The sequence below is a fragment of the Micropterus salmoides genome, unplaced genomic scaffold, assembly GCF_014851395.1.
Source record: "Micropterus salmoides isolate LMB-PRFRI ecotype aquatic unplaced genomic scaffold, ASM1485139v1 Ms_hic_scaffold_18, whole genome shotgun sequence".
NCBI lineage: Eukaryota > Metazoa > Chordata > Actinopteri > Centrarchiformes > Centrarchidae > Micropterus > Micropterus salmoides.
The window spans coordinates 6,092,166-6,116,137 of record NW_024040928.1 but is presented as its reverse complement, the minus strand read 5'-3'; the positions used below and the strand labels follow the sequence as shown (position 1 = coordinate 6,116,137).

Here is a 23,972-nt window from a genome sequence, read left to right as displayed (position 1 = left end):
CAACCGTCCCATGCAATATGGAATCATCCCATAATGGGAAACTACATTCAGACTGCAGGCCAATGTGACCCAAATCCAGTTTTTTTTTTGCCCATATGTGACCCAGATCTGACCTTTTTATGACAGTGTGATTAGGCCAAGTCAAATGGAATCAGATTTTTAAGTCTATAGGAGTCAAAGGTTAGGCTAGTAAGACAGGGTGATTTGTATGGGATTGAAGGAAAACCTCCAGCTCCGTTATTTGTGTTTTAATGTCTTGTTATGTTCCACCTATAGACTATAAAAACACTGACGTAGTCTCTGTGACGTCACCCATAGATCGCTGAAGAGTGACTGTGAAGCTCAATGTGGGTGGCTCAGACCGTCACTATCGTATATATGCCAGACTCACTTAACTCCTGGCTAACCCAAAATTGGGCAAAAAGTGGAGCGTGGAAAGAACCATAACCCTAAACCCACAGTAAAAGAAACTACAGTGAACTACATCTTCAGTATTGGATGATTGCAGCAACTATGATTCAGTTTTGCCTGAAAGATTAATTTGCCTGTAGAACAGATGTTGTACTTGATGAAATGTTTCTACATAATACTCCTGCCTGCATGGGCAGTGCAGGTAGGCTCACTCTTGTACAGGTTTTAGGCCCCATACCTGCGACACCAGGTTCAGTGCTGAGGCCTTTGCAAATCTTCCCTGACTCTCAACAACAGCACAGACCCTGTTTGCTCTTACTAGCACGAACACAGTGTTTTCATAACCTTCAACCTAAAGTCAGATTTCACTGTCAGTTTTATGGCAGTTGCCAACGATGTTAAGGTACGTGCCAATAGCTACAGAGAGTGTGAGGGAGCTGTCACCAGCTGAGGAGAAAAAGGAAGGTGTTTCCATGTCCTGGGGGTTTATTTACCTCACACACAGACACACATGCACGCATGCAGGCGCGTACACACACACACACACACACACACACACACACACTTTCGTTTTTATCACTTGTCCTGTGCCGCCCACACCCTGAGGAATTGACTAAGCACTGTAGCTATGTCATGGGTGGCACCAGTGCACACACATAGAGCTCATGACCACCCAGATGACCTTTCAGATGCCATACATCCTGCCCAGGGAGTGGGTCTTTATGTAAACACGCACAAGTATGAACATTTGAACAGTTTCCTGAAAAAACATTAGTTTTATTACATTAAGAGAATTTGTTCTGTGATCCTGTAAACTTTTGGTCTTTTACTTTTTTGATAATATGTCCAGATGACAGATGTCATTTGTATTGTTTGTGTTTGTATTTTTTGCCAGTAAATATACAGTACACGTGCATTTACATGTGTACTGTATATTTACTGGAAAAAAATTGCTATTCTTTCGGTGGAATGTAATAGCATTGCCAGCAGGGTTCCATTCATCACCATCTTCTTCAGAAATAGTTGATTCTTGTTTTTTTCAAAATTGTCCATTCTTTAAAGACTTCCTCTTCCACCTTTTCTTTTGGTTTCCTATTTTCATCTCCATCAAAACCATGATACATAATAAGATTAAGAGTGGGTTACGTCCAAGCAAGAACCTCTTGGTCTGAAAAGTGAAGCCAATGTGGAAGTACCATCAACCTGTTTTAATTTCTAATGGCCAGCAGGGGGTGACTCCACTGGTTGCACAAAGAAATCTGTTTGCATTGGAATCCATGACAAAATGACCCTGCTTCTCACAGTATTTATTTCCTTAACACTTTCCCAATGAGTTTATGGTTTCACTCGCTAGTTCGAAGTATTCTTTAATACAGCATGATGTTCATTTTGTAAATTATGGTCCCATTTAGAGGAAAATAAAGCAGGGTATGCTTTAGAGCATGGCTACTTTCTGAATGATAAGTTGCTACCATTGTGACCTGTCAAACAAGACAGAGACAGATTATATTGACTGCACTGTTTACATTTAACTTGCTGTCAGTGTTGAAAATTCGACACTGTTCAACTCGAGCGAAGTTACATGACAATAATGACGATTGGCGATGGCCAGTCAGAGTCTCGATGGCCGACAGACAGCTGCTGAGCTCTGGGCAGCTTTGGACGAGACAGCCGGTGTAGCGCTGCAGCTTTTGTACATATAATCATCGACAGTCGGACCGGATTATGTCCAGACATCTACGCTGTTTATCAGCAGGAGCTCAGAGTTAACTGCTTTTATTAAATTAACTTTTCAATAACTTTTAAATATGTGGCATTAAAACTTTGACTTATCTTCACTCACACTTCTCAGCAGCTGTCTGCCATTGTTGCTGGTTCCATTGTTGATGTTAGCGTCAGTGGGCACCCAGAGCTCTGTGGTACTACTACTACTATATTTATATAAAAACCGGACAAAGCTGAACACTGCTTTGAGATAAGAAAGCGAGGAAGTTGTGTCGCAGTGAGATTGGAAAGCCAGTTTTATCACTTGATCCTAATCTTGCACTTTTTATCACATCATGTGATTTCCTTTTTTTGTGTATTTATATATTTTATTTGGGTTTTATCAGTATTATTGCATGATTTGTGTTTTTATTGGTTTTACTTGTTTATATTTATTTCTTGGATGGAGGAACAAGTGGACTGATGAGAGACAGCTGGGACTGATTATGTGACACAGTCCACGGTGCCTGATTGGAGGAGAGAAAAACTGTCCCTGGTTTAATTGATTGTGTACAACTGAAAAGGATCATGGGACAGGGACATGACAGAAAGTGAAGAATGGTGTAGAGACGGGAAAAGAAAAGGAGGAGAGCGGCATGGCAGACCACAGAAAGTAATGGTGAGGCAGACACCAGGAAGAAGCAGAAAGACAAAGGACACGCGCCAGTGAAATTGAAATTAACAAAGTTTGCTGGTATCAGAAAAGAACATCACACCTGTGTGTGGCGGTTTAACTACCTGGTGAGTTCAGAAAATATGTGTATGTTGAATGAATTGACGGGAAAAAAAGCAAAATAAAAAAAGCACTTTCGGTGTTTGGCCTAATAAGTCAAAAAAACACATTTTTACAGAATAATTAGGTTGACAAGCCAGCAGTGAGGAAAAATTTTAAAGTGTCTGAGAAAGACGCAAAAATCGCCGTTTGCAGACACTGTTCCGCCAAATTGTCTCCTAGCACATATCCACTCCATCTGTGGCTGACTTCTTAGAAAAGGCATCAATTGGCATCGGACCCACTCACCATAGTCTCTCCAAATCCTGTGGGAAAAAGCTCATTTTACTATTTAATTTATGCAATGGTTAAAAAAAAAAAAAAAAAGTAACATTTTTTTCATTGAAAGCTACAGCTATTTGTGCTGGATCTTGTAACTGACTCTTCATGTAGTAACAACATTTTATTCGTGAAAGGTTTTCATTATATTCAGTTTCGGCTTTGGCCAAGTCCTGCTGTCTTTCTGACAGACATGACAAAGCATGAATTCATATGTTTAACAAATTGGCATAATGTTGTAGTTATATTGATCCGTTTTTTTGCAATTAAATCACAGCAAAATGTTTATTTGGGTTCATACAGCTGTAGTAATTGCGGGTTGTGTTTATTCGCATGATCGTGTTCTGTGTGAACACTCTGAAGCAGTCCACTACATTGTATAAGTGTGAAGTTATTGAATATCTCTGCAGAATGTATTTTCGGTGTTGCACTTTGTAGGCGGTCCCTGCGCACTTGTCTCACAGCCTGCTGCACGTAGAGACCAATGTTATTTGTGCCGCTCCTAGGAAGACTCATTTATGTGAAAATGTACTTGTAGCTTGTTGTCTACTTAACTATGATATACAGAGGCGTAATTTGTGTTTAAACACGTTTTGCTTACGAGTTATTGATCATGGAAGCTCGAATCTGTGAATATAGGCTATTTCCGACTTTACCATTATCTTGTAATTACGAGATCCAGATTTTTATTTATTCTTTTTCTTTGGGGAATGCAACAAATTGCTTTTCCAGTCCGATATTGTAGTTCTGTGATTCCTGTATGGCAGCTTTGCTTGATTCAAAGTTCAAAAAAATATTAAATTTTCTTATACTGACTCTTCATGTAGGGCTTCATTTCAGTTCAGCCTCTGTGTGATACAAGCTGCAAATGTGTGTAAGGGCCCCCTCTCAAAGCCCACTGTCTTCTGAAATGCCAAGACCAGAAGCATGTTACCAGGCTGTTGCTGGGCAGAACAGGCAGACTGAGCCGCTGGGCTGTTGCTATGCCCATACATGGAACACCAGCTCCTTCTGGCTCGGTATCGCGTAGAACGGAGCTCTTGGTAGAAAAATAGGAAATATGAGGTTTTTGCTCACATGGATTTCTTTTAAATACAAAAACCTCCTTGGTTTTTTTTTTTTTTTTTCAAAGCTTTGGCCATGTGTAACATTAACATCCAACATTGTAGATAAGTCATAAAATGTGGAAAAGCATAATGGGTCTCCTTTAAAGCTTGTTTTGTTGAAAAGAGCTGTCTGCTGCCAAAAACAATGCTATGGCAGTGGTGAGCATGAATCTAAACAGTGGGCTGACCAGCTAAACAACCAGCTAATTACTAGCTAACTTCATTAAAATAAATGTGATTGCATGTGGGAACCAAACCTTGTGTCCTTAGTGAAGAACAGGCTCCTCCTGGCAGTCTGTTCTGTGTGTGTGAGCTGAAAACTAATCGGCTCTTTCTACCCAGCTGTGGCTCTGTAAATTGGAAAGAAATATGCTGAAACTATACAACAAAAAATAAACACATCTTTGGTTCCCGTGTGGAGTGGTAAGTGATCAGTAAAGCCACTTTTCCACTGCATAGTACCAGCTCGACACGGCTTGACTTGCCTCGACTCGACTGTCCTTTATTTAGTTTTCCATTGTGGAAAAGTTGTACCTGTTTTTTTTTATTAATACAACAGATCAGGGAATACGTGGACATCGATACAATATACAGTAGTCTGACATGAACAGACAATTTATCTGGATTATCTAAACAAAAACAGTAGTTCAAAGTTGAACCAGTTGGTCTGTCCACTGTAATCAATAAGAAATTTGGGGTAATTCAAAAATATTTAAATAGTTTTTCTTCTTGCATTTTTACCAAGGACCTGTTTATTTATGAGCTAGTTGCCGTTTCATTTGTTCTGTGCATACACACAAGGACGCACATGTACTGTACTGCTACGCACTTGGGTAATGCAGTACAGTCCTTCCAATCGTCTCACGCTATTCCACTGCAGGTTTTGGTAATGAGCCAAGAAACCTAACAATGTGCAAAAACAGGCAGTGCAGAAGAAGACTGCAAACTAATAAACATATCAATATTATACTAATGACACATTTGTTTGACCTGAAGAATAAACAGACAAAAAATAATAAATATAACTTTGTTTACAAGAAAACTCTCAAAGCACCATAAGTTTTGGCTACTATGGATATTAGTTTAAAACCTTAAAATCTGATTGCTGCGAGTTTCTTCTTGCCATGTTGACATCTCACCTATTTGATGTGTAATAAAGTTATACATATCCTTTGACATCACTGGTGACCTCACAAGGAATTATTTCATTGAAATGAATGAAATCCAATTTCTTCCGTCTACTTATGTCACAATCAGGGTTACATATTATGACATAAGAGACTTTTGTCAACTCTTACATGCTATTGTGAAAGCAACTTTACAGTACTTATATTAAGATAAGGGCTTTAAAATTTTCATGTAAGCCGTAAATCATAGTAACAATTTTCTCCCTTATAAGTAATTGAAACCTGATGTAATGTCAACATCCACAATGTGGTGGAGCAACGTAATATTAACTAGTAATATGTTAAGAATATTACTTATTTTTTCAAACCAATTGTTCAACCTCTCTATTAGTCATGGTTTTGAAATTCTGACAGGGATGCGTCTTGCTTTCTCTCTCTGACCCCTGCTGACCTGTGAGGAACTTGCCTTGGGGAACTTGCTTTGAGGATATTGTGTTTCACCATCTGAGACATGCAGATAAATGTCGGCTGTGTAAATCATGTCCTGTGCTAAGCAGCAGGGGGGGGGAAAGGTACATCTCCCACTTCAATGGCAGGAAATGCCCACTCGGGACTCAAGCACTCAGGTTAAACAAGCAAAAACAGTATTTTACAACTTGCAATCTTAACATCTTTGTTTTTATTCCTGATTTACTTGAAACATCAACCACAATGAAACAAAAGACAAAAGTTATAAACTCAGACTGTATTGATGTTTAACAATGTAGCATACTTATAATTAAAATTAGATTATTAGAGCATCGACAGATTAATAAAATGGTAAAACAGATAAACCCATTGAGATAAAACTCTTGGTTCTTATGACTGACACTGATGGATTTTATTGGTTTTGGAACAGAAACTCTACTAGATGGTTATAAAAGACATTTTGAGTTGAACACAGGAAATTATTGCATGAAAATATCTGGCTGAGGTTTTCCTGTATAAATCAAGCTGAAGGTTTTGTAACCCGCTTAAGGTTGAAGTTATGACCTAAAAATACATTTGTTTGGGTGACTGCAAGTAAACCATTCAAGTTATGATTTATCTAAACTTTCTGTCTTAGATTTGTTTTTTTTCCCCTAACCTCAACCAACTGGTTTTAGTTGCTTACACTTACGTGAGTGATTACGGACTAATGAACGATGTTTTTTCACAGAAACATATTGAGTTCTACCAGTTAAGTATGATTCAATCCATTTAATTGCAGAAGAGGAAAAATTAAAAGTAGAGAGTTTGGCAATAAGGACCTGATGGTTGACTGTGTCAAAAGCTTTACGAATGTAAATGCTCTGTATTTGTATAGCGCCTTTCTAGTCTTTTCGACCGCTCAAAGCGCTTTTCCACTACATCTGCATTCACCAGTCATACATATTCATACACTGAACCACGCAACCAGGGATTGAACTGCCGACCTTCCGATTAATGGCCAACCCGCTCTACCTCCTGAGCCACAGCCGCCTACGAAGATCCAAAAATACAGCACCAACAACACCTCCCTTGTCAACCATTGCTCGAACAGTCTCTAAAAAGAGACAGTTGGCTGTTTCTGCAGAGTGATAGGCCCTGAAGCCGAACTGCATCGGATGAAGAGTAAATGGACTATTAAGAAAAGAGACAAGCTGCTCTTGATACAGCAACCTTGAATATCACAGTTAAAATACTGATGGGGCGATAGTTAAGTATGTTCGAAGGGTCATTTGATTTAAATATAGGAGTTACAATTGCAGTCTTTCAGGTAGTTGGAAATATTCCCTCTAATACTGACTGGTTAACAATTTGTGTGATAGGGTATGCTAGGTGTTCTTACAGGAATTTAAGCATTTTAGTATCCATTCCATAAATGTCTTTTGCTGTTGAGATTTTAAAAATTAATAATTGCCTGGGTTTTAATTTCAGATACAAGTTGAATGCTAAAAAAGGGCTTGGTTTCATCTATTTGAACAATATCTCCAATTGTTGGATGAAAATTCTGTTCGATTTCATCCACAGAATTAATAAAATATTCATTGAAAGCTACAGCTATTTGTGCTGGATCTTGTAATTTACCATTCAGGTTCAATTCTAACTGGTTTCTGGGCCTATGGCTAATTCCAATTACATACTTAATCTGTTCCCATATCAACTTTGCATTGCCCTTTTCCTCATTAATGATTGTTATAAATAAGTTGGCTTTAGCCTTTCTGATCACTTAAATCTCCATTACGGCTTGTGTTCGTATAGCATTTCTTTCTGGCAGTAAAGAGCTGGCAAGTGAAGGGAGCTGGGGTGAAGTGTTCATGTGGTGAGAGGAAAAACATTGCTTTAACAGAGGGTTGACGGCTAACAACAGCATGTAGGGTGATAAAAGCACTAAAACACTAACCAGCAGCATTCAGTGTCATGTCGTGGTTGACGATGGATGCATGGATGGAGTGTCTGGAGTTGTTTGAGCATTAGTCTATGTGTTGTGGACTTTCTTTCCATGCCACCTGGTATTTGAATGGGGAGGTCTTTTGTAGTAGGGCTGTCTTACAGGTAGGAGATTTAATTGTCTTGATACGGTGACATTTTAAGACAGCTTTCTGATGCTGTGTCTCTGCTTTTAACGGTTGATTTAGGAGTCTTCACCATCCTGGTACTCTTAAACCTCGCTGCTGCCTTTTATACTGTCGACCACTCTATCATCTTGTCATGTCTGGGAAAACTGTGTAGGAATTAAAGGGACAGCACTTAAGTGGTTTTGATCCTACCTAACAGGAGTTTCTCTGTCCACCTCGTGATTATTCCTCTGAGACGGCCCCATGTACCTGTGGTGTCCCTCAAGGTTCTGTCTTGGGCGCTATCCTATTTTCTTTGTATATGCTGCCCCTGGCATCCATTTGAGAAACATTCTCTTTCCCTATTTTGCACACGATATGCAAAAGTTTGCCCTTGAATTTAAAACAAAGGGCTCACTGCAGCCCCTGTTTGAAATTACTCAACCCAAATGGATACCAAGGTCTTAGTGTTTGGACACCCTGAATTTCTTCATGTAGGTACCCTCGACCCTTTAGCTTCTAATAATCGCTCGACTTTGAGGAGTCTTGGTATCTTTTTGGAAAGTGCGTTTAAATTTTATAAACAAATTTCCTACACTGTTAGATCGTGCTTCTTCCAGTGGAGAACTATAGCCAAGGTAAGGGCCAAAGTACAGCCCATAGGGAATTCCCATCTCCCACAGAAAACACTGATCTGAACTGCTTGAAAAGAAGCATGTTTGTAGTTCAGCCATTTCCCTTTCAAAGCAAAATGAGCGTCATAAAACGCTCGTTAAGTGGCTACTCCAACACACCCTCAAAAACACTGCTGGAAAAACACTGAGCTACCCTCCAGGCAGTCAATGGACATAAAGTTGTTCCTGTGATGTAGGGACAGAGCTCAGTTAAAACTTTATGGATGAAAGATACATTTGTTACAGATTAATAACTCACCATTTTGAAACTCTTGCTCCAGTCCATGTTACTAAGCTGGTAAGGGGAACATGTACAGCTAAACTGAAGTCGTGTTTATCGGCTTCTTACTGACCCGCCCTTCTCTGATTCTGATAGTCTAGTAGTCCTTAACTAGGAACTGCGCATGTGCAACTCCCAGAAAACCTGAAAATAAGCAAAATACCACCTTTAAAGATTTTTGTATGTAAACTTTAATCTGTAAATGTCTGAAAATGTCTGTTTGAGACATTACATTTCTTTCATAGTTTTGCGAAGGTGGCAAATGTGCCCTTAATATACAGACCTGTGACACTGGATTCCTGGGTCACTCCATGTGCAGAAGGTTGGATGGGTCAGTGTGTTTCGTTTTGCATGGGATTTTATTTGTTTCCATATACGTGTCATGTATGATAGGGTTATAGTTGTAGATTCATTTATCAATTGGAGTAGGAGCTAGGAGGATAGCATTTATAGGGATGTTCTATTTTTAACCAGTTAGAGATTGAGGCAACTGTTTATGCATAGTTTGTAAATTAAGTATGGACACAAGCTGAATAGCTGCTCCCATTTTTAACATACATTTAATGGTAATTGTGTTTAGACATGTTTCCTCACGTGTTTATTTATTCAGTAGGAGGTTTTAATGAACAATTAACCTGCAGTAAATACACATGCCAGTTCTGACCTGCATACATATACAGTTTATTTTGAGTGTTAAGTCCTCAACTACTGGAACATTCTCTCTGGTTTCAGTTCTCATTTTTCATGCCCTATTTTCTTAGAAGGAAGATATAGCTAAAACGCACTCCCTCGCACACAGATGGCATTTCTAAGAAATTCAGCTTATCGTAAGGCTAAATTCAGATATCATCAGATATTTTTATATCAGTCAGAAAGAAGCAATGACTAACAAAGGGTATGAAAACATGTAGTCTATTAAAAGAGTAGCTTCTTATTGTATATACTAAAAGTGCTGCATGGGTGGAAAAGATTAATTTGATAAAAACTAAACTGAAAAAACAATTCAATCAAAAACACTGTTTAATTATAACAGCAGTAAATATTGTAATTAGAAACAAAGAGCAAAGAAGATCAAATTATTTATGTCTAAGAAGAAATCCACAATTAAAGAGGTGGTATTGTGCTTTTTGGCTTTTTCCCTCTCCTTTATTGCGTTATATACCTTTTTTTATTTTCGTGCAAGTAATAGGTTTGCAAAGTGAGAAAACCCAAAGTCCAGTCCAAAGGGAGTTCCCATCTCCCACAGAAAACTCTGCTCTGAACTGCCAGAAAACAGCTCGTTTGCCAAGCGGCTAGTCCGGCACGCCCTCAAAAACACCGGTGGAAAAACACTTTGATGCAGCACAAACCTCTCCTCTCCCTTTCAAGCACTAGCTACCCCCCAGGCAGTTAATGGACATAAAGTTGTTCCTGTGATGTAGAGACAGAGCTCAGTTAAAACTATGAATGAAAGATACTTTTGTTACAGATTAATAACTCGCCACTCTGAAACTCTTGCTCCAATCTGTAAATGTCTGAAAGTGTCTGTTTGAGACATTACATTTCTTTCTTAGTTTTGCGAAGGTGGCAAATGTGCCCTTAATATACAGACCTGTGACACTGGATTCCTGGGTCACTCCATGTGCAGAAGGTTGGATGGGTCAGTGTGTTTGGTGTTTAGAGATGTAGGTTTAAGACAATGAAATGGGATTTTATTTGTTTCCATATACGTGTCATGTATGATAGGGTTATAGTTGCAGATTCATTTATCAATTGGAGTAGGAGCTAGGAGGATAGCATTTATAGGGATGTTCTGTTTTTAACCAGTTAGAGATTGAGGTAACTGTTTATGCATAGTTTGTAAATTAAGTATGGACACAAGCTGAATAGCTGCTCCCATTTTTAACATACATTTAATGGTAATTGTGTTAAGATTCCTCATGTGTTTATTTATTCAGTAGTAGATTTTAATGAACAATTAACCTGCAGTAAATACACATGCCAGTTCTGACCAATATTTGAAAAATAGGAGAAATACTGTAGAATGTTGATGGCTGTCCTTGTAATTGGTTTTGAATACTCCACTGCTGTTCTGTTGCATGGAACCTCTCCCTCTACATGTCAGTTAATTTGCTGGAATCTACTGAACTGAACGGGCCTCATCTCACACATAGCTTAATAGCAGCATGTGTGTTTTTGAGAGAAGCAGTGGACAAACCAAATGTCCTCCCAAGGACTCCAAAGCTCCTAGTGTAAGCCAGTCCCACCATGGCCTCTATCCAACAGGAAACCACAGTGAGACTCTGCGGTTTATTATCTGTTTTCATTTACACCTTGGAAAGCAGTGGACGGTTACGTTCACGCACAATGTAGATTTATTGGCGTCACTTATGGCCATACCCACCACTGAGGTAAGCACAAACTCTGTATCTTTTAAGAAGTGTATATAATAAAAGATGTGAAATAATTGCCTGTTACTTTTTATGAAAACAGAGCACCTTCATTGAATGTCCTCATGTTATGGTTTAACAGTGATCGTATCAGTTTACTACACGTGAACGTGACTTTTTTTTATGGCACCCAGCATGCCGAAATTGTGTTGTAGTACTCGACCAGTCTTCAGACCACTTTTTGATGGTCTTGGACTAAAAAATCCATAATGAAGGCAGCAGGATTTAAATATATATCAGTTTTGGCCACTTTGGATTGTTTTGCATCTGCATTTTCTCAGAACTCTGACTGGTTTATCATCACAAAACTCTGGTAGCTCTGAGTAACTGGCGATATGTCCACCTGAAACAGGTATACAGGTCTTTATTTTCCAGATACTTCCCATACAAACTGGCTCATGGCATGAGTAGTTTTATTAAAACAGATGATATGATGGGTTAGATGAGGGCAGCCCTGCTAGTAGTTTGTGTTCTTTTTTTAAACACCACCATGTCCCTCAGTCATTAAGATATCTGTAATTTTACAGCATTAAATGGCACTTTCTTCCTGTCTTTTGTCTTTCTCTCGGTCTCCTCTGCATTTTCTCAGTCCCAGCACACTCACGCACTACCTGAACGCTGTGCTGATCTGTGACCAAAGACCAGTCGCTTGTGACGATAGATCATACCATCACGTTAAAAGCAGACGGGGGGGCTTATGGTCTACAGGTCTAAGGCCCCGTCCACACCAGCGTTTAAGCTGTGTATTAGAATTCATCTTCATTCAACATTAAAATGACTGAAAACTCAGATCACGTGACCATTCAGCTACACTGGGCATGCACGTGCCTGTGTAAACAGGAAACAGATTGTCTGTGAAGATTAGCAATGTCAAAGACCAGTGATTTCTTTGCGTGGACCGACGAGGTGGAACACAGCAATGGGAAAAATGTACCCCCACAATAAGAACGAAATTACTAAAGGTATGTATGGTAGGCAAAACATTGGCTAGAACACAGAGACAACACACATTTGTAAATGTTTTTTAGTACAGCAAACGTTAAAAGCAGTGCTCTTGTTTCTGGCCCTTGTGTATATTTTTTTATGTATATATTTTATATTTGCACGTGTGTTTTATTTGGGTGTTGTAGTTAATAATTTGTTGTTTGCACAGTAGAAATGATTTAAATAAAGACATTAAAACAACTTTTTCATTGTGCATTTGCTGTCTTTTTCATCCATCATTATCTATATCTCTAGGTACATAGATATACTGTATTTACAGAGATACTTAGATATATATCTGTATACACACCAGAGAGTGGGGATGACGACATCTATTCCATCAGTGTACAAACTCACACACTCAATATTAGAGGCAAGAATTGTACTTTTTATTCAGTAACATCTTTTCTTTTAGGTTACATTTAATAACCTTGTTAACATTTTAAAAAAACACATGGCAGTCAAAGCAAAAGACAAAGGGATACTTTCACAGTACTGGGAAACTTGTTTTTTTTAAACTGTGCATATTATAAACATTTTAGTTAAGGGTCAAGAAATGTCATCAACACACGTCTCACTCATTTCCCTTCATTTTCGTTGTTCTCTGCTCTCACATTAAAATCTCTCATGTGCGAATGGAAATCCCTGTCGTACTGGTGAGCAGCATTTATGCATTGTTCGTTAACAGGTTCATTGTTCATTTCACAATAATTGTGCAGAACAAAACAAGCATAGATCACAAAAGGAAGGTCCTTCATGTTTATGTCCACCGCAAACCGTGCCTTCAAACGTCCAAATGAACATTCGATTACCATGCGCGCCTTGCAAAGAGAGGCCGTAATACTGCTCCTGTGGAGTAACTCCGCTGTTGGGGTACTCCTTCATAAGGTACGGCATAAAGGGATAAGCTGGATCCCCCAGAAGAAACACAGGGACAGAATCTTCACCTTCCACTAACTTTCTAGGGTAAAGCTGATGATACACGAGGCAACTTTTTGAGCAATGTTGCTGGGCAATCTTGCTGGTGGCAAGTCCGACTATGGTTTGAACGGATAGCGGAGGTGCGGGGCAGAAAGGGTATTGTCCCATTTTTTTTTTTTTTAGGTCAGCAGACAATTTCGAGTTGGCAAATCTGCGCACATCGTGATACTCCCAACAACATCCATGAAACGATACTGGTGGTCACACAAAGCTTGTACATTTAGAGAATGTTTTCCCTTTCTGTTGATGTAGTCTGAGTTGGCTAAGGGTTATTTAATTTCGATGTGTGTAGTCAATTGCCCTCAGGCATCGTGGCATCTCGTGTGTCCGATAGAAGTTCACAACAAGATCCTTCACCACCGCCTCGGTGGTTTTGGCCCATCTTCACTAAAACGCCCTCTGGAGTTTCAAAACGTAAAATGGGGTCGGCACTTTCCAAGTGTTTTAGGTCTTCGTTTTCGTCATTTTAGTCTGGATGGGAGGTGCAAACGTAGCATAAGGTATCCATTTTAATTTGAAAACGCAGTAGTGTGGCTGGGGCCTAAGGGACAGTGGCTGCCCTGTGACAGATTCAACTTTAATATTCTCGTTTGACAAAAGTCTGGATGTCATATTTAGGGCACACTGGCACCGGCGGCACTGCAGGAGAGAGTGAGACGTGCTTGTTGCGTGGATTCTGCTGCTTTTAAAAAAAGCTTGCTTTGCCATCGCTGCCGCTAGACAAGTTGATGATTAACAGCAGGCCAAAAAAGCCTTCAAGCCACAGGGAAAATCTGCCGGTGCGCCAGTCCGTGAGTTTAATCTCCACAACGTCTTCTTGTTTACAGTGTTGTCAGTCAAGACAGGCTTCACGAATGGACCACTGAGCTAACACTAGGCTATGTACAGGTAGTACTGATGTGAGCTGCAGTGTCGTAGTGTCACATTGCAATTCGTGTGTTATTTCAGATGTCTGTTGAAAAGACTATAATTTTTCACACTGGGTAACACAGCAAGTCGGCGGGTGTTCATGTCAAGCCCTGATGACAAAGTAGTTCTCTGTTTTTTGTTTTGATTTCCCAAAATGCTGACCTTGGCAGATGGATTGCAAGGAAAATCAATCTCATTGTGTTTGCAGCGCCACAAACTCAGCCTCCCCTGTGCCTCTTCACAAAGCCCAGTAACACCAGCATTTCCTCTCAGCTTTCCTTCTTACTCTTTCCAGTCCCCCTTGAAATGCCGTTGCACGGTGACAGATGAATACATGGAGAGATGAACAGGAACACCCCCAGGTTCTCCTTACTTCTGCCGTAAATAAGACTGCCCCCCCTGAGGAGGAAATCTTGGCACGCTGACAGAAATATTCTGAACTTCCTGTGAACCTAGGAACTAGAGGAAACACACTGGACCCTTGTAAGGTGGGTGTAAGTATCTTTTTGCATGTTATACTTGTCTGACATCTTTAACTTCCCATGTTACAATACACTGATGGACACGCATTTATTTTCTGGCTCTTTACCCACCTTTTGTTCTACACACGGGAATACAAAAGTCAACAGGTCCATGATAACATTTGACTAGTTGATTGTTCTCATGGAGTTACATAAGAAAGAAAGTACGAGAGTGGATTTCTGCAAATCAGGATGATTTTAGAGCCACATATTTTACAGTGAGTGTATTTTCCACTGTTTAACATTATTATTTACACCATTTATTATGAGGGTAAGGAGGTGAACCCACCGAAAATGTCCTTTATAATCATCCATTGCGTCTATGAAGGTTTGTGTCAGTGTCTGGCAATATGTCTCTGCTTTTTCAGACAACTATAATTATGTGCATTTTCATTTTGCCCATTAGAAAAACCTAAGTGGATAAAAAAAATCTAAATATTGTAAAATGGGTTTTTATGCTTGGTTAAAGTGTATCAATAAAAGCAAAATGTAATGGAAACAGATGATGTAGCGAAATCATAATGTACTCAACATAAACGATCACTGAAGCTTCCATTCAACTGAAAACATATGAGGAGGCTGTAACCTAACCTTTCCTTAAATGGTACATAAAACAAAAAAGCTCTGGTAATTACCCCATCTCATTTGGCCTCCTTCTTCTGCAATGATTTAATGGCAGCCGACTGGAAAAAAGTTTTTTGGGTCCTGAACAGCAAAATAAAAATAAAATACAGGCACTTCTAGTGTGTCATACTGTAAGTGATGATTGAGAGGGATTATTTTTTAATAAGTCTATACATTTTTTTTTTAGGTAAGCCCTGGACATTCTGCCTTTAAGCCTTTAACAACATAAAATTTCTAATTGTTTATTGCATTTGTTTAACATATAATTTTTTTTTTCTTTTTTTTTTCCAGGATAATAATCAATTTTAATATCCAGGGAAAACAACACGTTTTCCACCCCTTCCACCTTTTAAAATAAACTGACTCTTCCTATACAGTGCAGCTATTTGTGTAACCTTTGACCCTTTTAGTGTTCGGCCCCATGCCTAGATGTGCAAGGACATATAAATTCCAGAGGACGAGGTCCAATCTGCAGAAAGGAACTTTATAGAGAGTAATTAGAAACAATGTGTTTGACTTCACATATGTCATCTGTTAGTAGTGTGGAGGTGTGTGTTTGTCTGCGTGCGTGTGTGGTGGAGATGGTGGGTTAGAGGATCCTGACCTAATCTACCAAGGAATTCATGTTTTTTTCCATGAGTGCAAAGCATCTGAAGTTCATGTTCGTCCAGCAGTAGTTCTGCGGGGCAACTATTCCCACACTGTGCTCTTGTCTCCACGGCTTTGGTGTATTATATATAGACATGTATGGAATGGTATAGGGGGATAGCTAAACTGCTGTTTCCTAATGGGAAATGACCCATCTGCTTTGAATTAGATTACATAAAGTTCCCTGAAGTCGTAGCTGGAGACCAATAACCTGTGGGGAAGGCACAAAGGTTTTTCGTAATTCATGTTGGGAGTGTGCGCTTTTGGTGGGGCTTACATGGGAAGGGGCTGCGTTTCCCTTCAGTCTGCACTTACACACTGTGTCTGACCTGATTTTCCCACACAGCAAGACCTACCCATAAACCCCCTGTGTAAAACAACTTTCTCCCTAATGCTCTGACCTATATGTGGTTACGGAGCACACTGGGAAGGCTGCACTTCTTCCTCAGTTTGGTTTTGTAATATATTTTGTTAATGGCATAAATTTCTAACAAACATGAGCAGTTATGAAGAAACCTGCAGCAGAGATAGTCTGTTTGGAAATTGTTCCCTTCTAGCTGGAAAGATGTGAGGCCAAGAGTATTAAATCCTTTACTGGCAGTGCTAAACTCGTGTAAAGGCTGTGAAGCAGAGTAAACATTATGAATTAGAAAATAACGTTATATACTCAAGTTACCATCTATAATATCAAATCACTCTTTAAGCCTGTAAACATAGCTCTTTTTCCTTAAATTAAAATGTATGCACTCATAAGTTGGTAGGTGTAATGACTAAAGACAGGGAAAAGCCCAGTGTACGAAGTGAATATAAAAGTTTAGAGTGGGGAATAAAAACAGTAGAATATGGTTTACATAGTGAGCACACACACTGTAAAGGTCACTTTCCAGTCAAGTGTAAACATAGAGAAATCTCAGAAAATATCTTTTAAAGTTGGAAATGCAGTCATTATATGCTTGCAACAAATGAGAGAGTTAATTAAAAAAAAGTCTTGGGATTTTTTAAGGATGCAAAATAGTGTTGAGACACAGTATGAACTTCTCTCAGGTTTGAAGGAGTTCATCAACAAATAAAATACATACAGATGTCCAAATTCTTCTGAGTAGAAGTTAGAAATGAGAAAGCAAACTAGAAAAGTGTGTGCGATTGCTCAAAGTTTTGATGCTGATTGGCATGATTTTTGTGGCAGTGTTATAATTAACGTTATGATCGGGTGATTAATATTACATCATATGAAAACTCATTGTTTTTAATGTACAGTATTGTATGTACTGGCTCTTAAGCTTAACATTAATTTAGGATTTAACGCATAATAACGTACACACTGTACATGTCAGCATAATGAGCTTATGCTTAGCTGATCAGTGTGTAACACAACATTTTGAAATTTGAGTCTAGTTGGTAATGTATACAATGACTGAGGGCTATAAATCCAATGATGGTAAATTGGGCCCTATAGACTTAATGCATTATTTAACTCCCACAGTGACCATTTTGAAATCACTAAGGTTGTATTGTATATGTTATAAATACTATGTCTACATATGAATACATACATACATACATACATTGGTAGCATAAAAGCTGTAGGAGGGGATATGCACCAAACACATTAACATCTTTAAATATATTAGAGATTAAAATTAAAATGTGCACATATTGATATACGTAGCATAAACTGCTTATGTATTACAGTAAGTAAAGGCATGGAATGATAATGATGCTAAGCATGTAAGACAACATAGCTAAAATGTTTGTATTCTTTTTGGCACAGTTTGTGTTTGTGTTGAAGGTTAAGAAAATGGGTGTTGGAAAATGGAAAATGGAAATCTTGTGTAACAGCGTTGGCTTTGTTGCTGCAGACTGAAGTCAACTCAATGGACTGATATCGCCACTCCAGTCATTGTCCCTGAAGGGAGAGAGAGAAGAATGGAGAACTTATACAAAATAACTTAAGTCTTCCTTTCAGATAGCCTTTCGTTCTCTCCCCTTTTCAGCCTAAATATTTTCACATTCAACCTGATGACTTAATCTGGAAACAATGGCCAAATATACATGCTAAAATGCTGTTTTTCCATTACCAGTACCAGCTCAACTCGCCTCCACTCGCCTCCACTCGGTTTGGCCGTACTCCGTTTTCCATTGCAGATAATACCCAGAGATGTGCCGCGTTCGAGACCAGTTGGAACTGGGATATTTCCCAGTTGAAACTTCCGACATCAGTGCGTTCCAGGTGCATGGTGATGCATGATGCCGAAAGTAAACGAAAACCTTGACAAAGTGTACACACAGTTGCACCCTCAGCAGTGTTTTAGGTGTTAATTAAAAGGATGGCAGTTAACTGCAACAACTGACATAAATAGCCTATACTTTACTAGTTCTGTGTACTCCTCTAGCTACATCAGTTGGCAACCCTCAAGTCAATGTTGTAGGTTACACTTCCTAATGTTTTGGCATTTTTAACAATTATTTTAATTTAAATACATGCAAATATACTTTTTGTTGCTTTTTAGTTTATGGTTTACCATTTACAGTGTGTGCTTCCATGGCCGCTGACATTGTTTTGTGACGTAATTCAGCTGCTACTCGTGAAGTCGGGGTAGCTATTTTTTCTCCAAGTTCAGGTGGCGTTCCAGGGTAGTTTCTCTAGTTGGAGGTCGGAAATTTCCCAGTTCCGAGTTGCCTGGAACCATAGACTGTATATAAGAAATGGACGTAGTCATTGTGACGTCAACCGTTGGTTTGTGGACTGCCATTTTGAAGCCTCGAGTTTGGCCGATAGGGTGCCGCAATATCGAGTTTTTGCAACCAGGAAGTGCCCGGAAGTGACGCAGAGCTAACGGCCGTGTGCGGAGCTAGCTAGCTTCCTGCACCTGTAATTCACGTTAACTGTCATTTTAACAGGGCTGATAATTTTGTCTAGCAAACCACAGTCTTAAAACTAAATGGACTCACCAGAGAAAGTGAACAGCCGACTCCTAATAAGCGTTTTCAACGGCGCAGGTTAAATTTACAGTGTCGAGGGTACGAGTCAGCTCTAGCCTGATTGACAGGTCGCCATGGTAACGACTTGTCAATCATAGATAATCCCGAAACATCATTTTGTATTGAAGAAGACTTGAAACTACCGACTGAGGCCATAAACTCATCAGGAAAGTGTTTACTGGGGTAATTATTCAGCTGAGAAATCGGGTCATTTTCCCATTATTTCTAATGGAGCCGGACTTCTTTTTGCAACGAGAAGAGTCGCCCCCCGCTGGATTTTCAATAGATTGCAGGTTTCAGGAACTTCCGCATTCGCTTCATATTGTAGACTGGAAGCTTCCCGCTTGCCTGGAACGCAGTAATAGTACCCCTCACTGTAGCTGGTCGTCATAGCAACACCACACACAACTGCCGCGACGTAATTTTCAATGCGATACATGCACCAGCGACCCACACAGCTGTCTCTTGATTTAAGTTAAAAAGTTTCAACATTCCTCAGAATGTAAAGACAGATAAGTATGAAAACCTTCCAGCTGTGTTTTCCTCTGCCGTTGTTGCTGCAGCGGTCTGTGTGATGGTGGGAGCAGAGGGCTCTGTGAGCGGGCGCCTGGCCCGGCCTCGCAAGCTCCTCACGCGGGTTGGCACAGGCTTCCCCCTCAGCCACTTGTGGAGCTCCTCAACTCCGAAAATATTCAAGCACATTTTTGTTCAGCTGTCACTTTTTGAAAAACTGTCAATATTGTAAATCTACACAGCTGATTTCTCACTTCAAAACTTCTCATAAGTGGAGTTAGTGATGAAATGAAGCACGAAAAATTGTACAATATAGAATTTTCTGTTGCTGGCCTCTGTCAGGCACGCGCAATGATGATGCAGTGAATATTGAGAATTCTCTCTGACCAATCAGTAGTCTGCCGTGTTTTCACGTCACATTTTAGTATCTCTCAGCTCGCGTGGAACCTCGACGGAGGTGATACGAAAAAAAGGTAAAAAAAAGGTACATTGTGGAAAAGGGAAAACCAAAAAAATACTAGTTCACTTGCTATTGGTTCGGTGCAGTTTGCTCTCACACTGCCCTTTTTGCAAGTGAACCAGAATTTATGAACAAAACCACATGTGTGCTAAGGTCATCCATTCATCCATCAATTTCACAGAAATTCGAGGGGGGGGGGGGTATCAGGAGGCTTTTGATTCACAGACAGAACTACACTATATAAGCTCCGGCGGAGAGAGCGCCTGCTCTTATGTGCACCTTCCATTGGCATGCTGACAGTGGCACTGCATATAAGATGGACCAGGTTAAAAGTTTGAATTCATAGAGAGGCGATGTTTATACAACCAGATCGACAGATTATTACATCACAAATGATTACTGCTAACATTACTCCATACTTTTATCTGTAGTGCTATCAATAATGAGTCATCTTTATCCATTTCATCACCCTTAATTACATAATAAAAATCTTACCCTGTCGCACTCTGGATTTGTCTGTCATAGCAGGTAGTTATCAGTGTAATTAAAAACACAATCTGCACTGACTACAAGAACCTGGAAACTCCAATAATGGTGCAGCGCTTTCTGCAAGTGGGTTGGATCTAGGCAGTTTGTTTAAAGTTCACACTTTAAACAAACTGCCCAAAAGATCCGCATCAAGGGGGGAAACGAACCTGAGTTCAATTCAATCAAACAAAACAAGATAGGCGCAAATACACCCTTAGACTTCATTCTGTATGTACAAAGAATAAATAAGACAGGAACGAGATAAGAAATGTAAAAAAATCAGCAATAAAAATGTCAATAAATGCAAAATACAAGCAATATATATTGAATAAAATACAATTATCGATAAAATGCTGCTAACAAGAGTGCAAAAAGCATCAGAAGCTAAAGCAGCAGTTTACTAGGCCCAGGAGATGTTGAAGTTCAATGGTGCCATAGTTTTGGGGGAAAAGCTGTTTTTAAACTTTCAGTCTATTTGTGCATGAGCAGATTGACCTGAAGCACCTGCCTGATGGGAGGAGCTTAAACAGACACCTTTTAAGCTGTTATAGCTAACATACTAGCAATTGCTTACACATCCAGCAGATAGGGAGCAACATTAGTATTCATTTGGAGTCGTGTTTCTGACCACCGGATGAATGTAAGTCCAATATTCATTCTCCTCAGCTCTGTTTTGGTCAGCTAGTTGTTATCTGTGTCTGTCTGCTGTTTGGTGCTGAGCAGCCAGTCTACAGTGGGGTTTTAGTTGTTGGCCATCAAAACCAAAACAAAGAGCTAAAAAACTAAAGCTAAAACGCTCCATAGAGCTGCAGAGTTGGGAGATGATTTTCTGTGGGTTTTTGACTGTACTGACTTGTCATTTGGTCTGTTGTAATTAGAAAAACATTATAGCAGCTTTAAAATGAGTGCAATGGTAGATTCCTCTTAAATGCGATCCTTCAAATAAAGAATTACTAAATTTATAGTAAAATAAGTTACAAAACAATACAGTGTATACAAAAACTTCATGTGCAAGACTTACATAATGCATACACAATGTAGTACATCTCATTTGAATGTGAAATGGCACCTAATGTGTGATTTCCCCCAGCTTTCTAATCACATGTTTACACTGTGTAACAAGCTGATACCTTATTTGAAAGCAGACCTTCCTTTATTGCTTGCCAACAATTGACATTTAAATTCTCTCTTGTCCTTGGTTTGAACATGTGCTCCTTGTCTTGGCCCGCTCTCTTGGATCCTGGTTGTGTTTCCCTCAATTTATGTTCCCATGTCTTTATCTGAGGGCTACAGGAGCCCGAGATGCCACATGAGTTGGCTGGCTCAGTAGCTGTCTACAAATGTTATTCTATATAAAGGAAGTGCCAAAGGAGAAAGTTCTTATATATTAAAGACTTGTGCAGACAAAAATTGTAGAAGGAAGGGGTTTATATATTGTCAATATCTTCAATGCAGTGCAGAAAATTTGTCAAAACAATAGATGCACAATGGATAGCTGAAGAAATCTTCATAAAACTGACATGAAACACAGCTGGAGTAAAAATGGCATAAACTGATTATTTAAGACTCAAACAAAAACACAGCTGAGTTGGAAGACCATTCAATTTTGAAACAGGATTGTCAGAATGACAAATGGTTATTAAAAACTCTATCTCCCATTTATGCATGGTCAGTATGTTGAACACAATATAAATTAAAGATAAAAAAAGAAAAAGTGTTGATTGAGATCGGGTTCATTTGCAGTTCGCATTCATTCAGTCTGTGTTGTAGTATTAACATAGCAACAAATGGACCTAACTCCAGATGGCGCATGATTATGATTCAGTTCAAATCCAAACATATTGTAAGTGCTGTCTGTATGAGAAACATCATATTCTAAACACAGAGAGACATAACACATTTAGTTAAAAATGGTAATGATGTCTTTGTTTAAATAGAGGAAGCACATGTGACAGCTGGATGCACTTGCTTTTGTTGATGTAAGATGTTTGGAATACAACCTTTTTCCAAAGTCATCAATCTGAAAAGCGTTGAGACATTTTCATTCTCAAGGTCATTTACGGGTAGCATTTTAAAATTGCAGATGCCGATGAAAGTAAAAAACATTAAAAAAAATAATAAAACAAAAATAAATATGAGACTTAATGTCTTGATCTGAAAATAGCAAAAACAGCTCCAGGCAGAAGAGAGTTCATGAAAAACATTTGCAAAAACATAGTTCAATATATAAAAACAGAAATTGATTAATAATGGTTGTTAATAACATGTTCATTGTAGTTGAAGAATTTTCTATACACCAATATTGTAAGGGCAATACAGGGAATGTAAAATGAAGACCCTTCATTTAATTGATCGCGTTAAATCTCAAACTCTTTATGTATTAGAAAATTATACCATAAAGTGTGCTGACTGAAAAACAAGTACAGATTCATGTGGAACACCGCTGGTCTTCTTATCCTGTGCTTCCATTAAGTGACTACCCCGGATTGAGATGTATTTTAGCTGAGCCTCAAAAATCCTAGTCTGGACCAACATCTGTACACACAGATGTCCATCTGCAGCCTGGACTTGGCCCAAAGCCAAGTTTTCTGCATTTTCATCTTGGTCCGATTCTCCCACATGATGCTGATTCTTCTGAGTACAAGAAAAGCTCCAGCACTGAACTTACTAAATGAAATTCTGAGTATAGGAATTATAATTCTTAACTTAAACAAATGCACTACAATTGAATTAAATTGGGCATAAGGGACGACAAGGTTGGATGAATAGTGTGCCATGGCATAACGTGTATGTAAAAGGATAATATTGGAATTTTTAAATATGGGCCCTATTTTAACAAATTGTGGTGTTAAACTGACTGGTACGTACAAAGAGTTTTGGAACAGTGGAGTAGATGGCTTCAGCCGGTAGCCGCGAACCAGTGAGTCAGAGTTGGAGAGAGAGTTTGTTTGAAGTAACGTTTCCTGCAACAGGTTTCCTCTCATAAGATTTCAGGTGAAATACAAAGGTTGTCACCAGGAATCACTGGTAGTTATCCTTTCCATGATGTTGTCAGACACCTCATGTAACTGTCTGAGCACTTTTTGTGGATGTAATTTTGATGGGCACAATTTCCCCGAAGGAATATGTTGCAGCCACTGCAGCCAGTTTGCAGCTGCAGGCTGAAGCCGTCTACTGCACGGATTCTGAAACCTTTTGTACGTACTAGTGATTTAGAGACCAGAATATTTCAAATTTAGGGCCCAGGCTTAAACACATCAACATAATCCTTTAACAGAACCACCATAAGGTCAGATTTGACCTACTTTATGCACCATACATTGTTATAGCACTGATGTGTCCAACTCATCCATATGTCCCATAGATCAGTTCAAAATATTTCAGTAACTTACAATAGTGACAACTTCCTGTCAATTAAATAA

The 23,972-nt window shown here is 39.1% G+C and overlaps 1 long non-coding RNA gene across 1 annotated transcript in view; it reads left to right on the top strand.

Moving 5' to 3' along the window:
• Positions 1–2,731: 2,731 nt before the first annotated feature.
• Positions 2,732–23,972, top strand: part of LOC119909170 — a 31,681-nt gene continuing 10,440 nt past the window's right edge. Inside the window, exons 1-2 of the long non-coding RNA XR_005445389.1 lie at positions 2,732–2,916; positions 14,570–14,762. This is a non-coding gene — a long non-coding RNA (uncharacterized LOC119909170). The remainder of the gene's footprint in view (positions 2,917–14,569; positions 14,763–23,972) is intronic.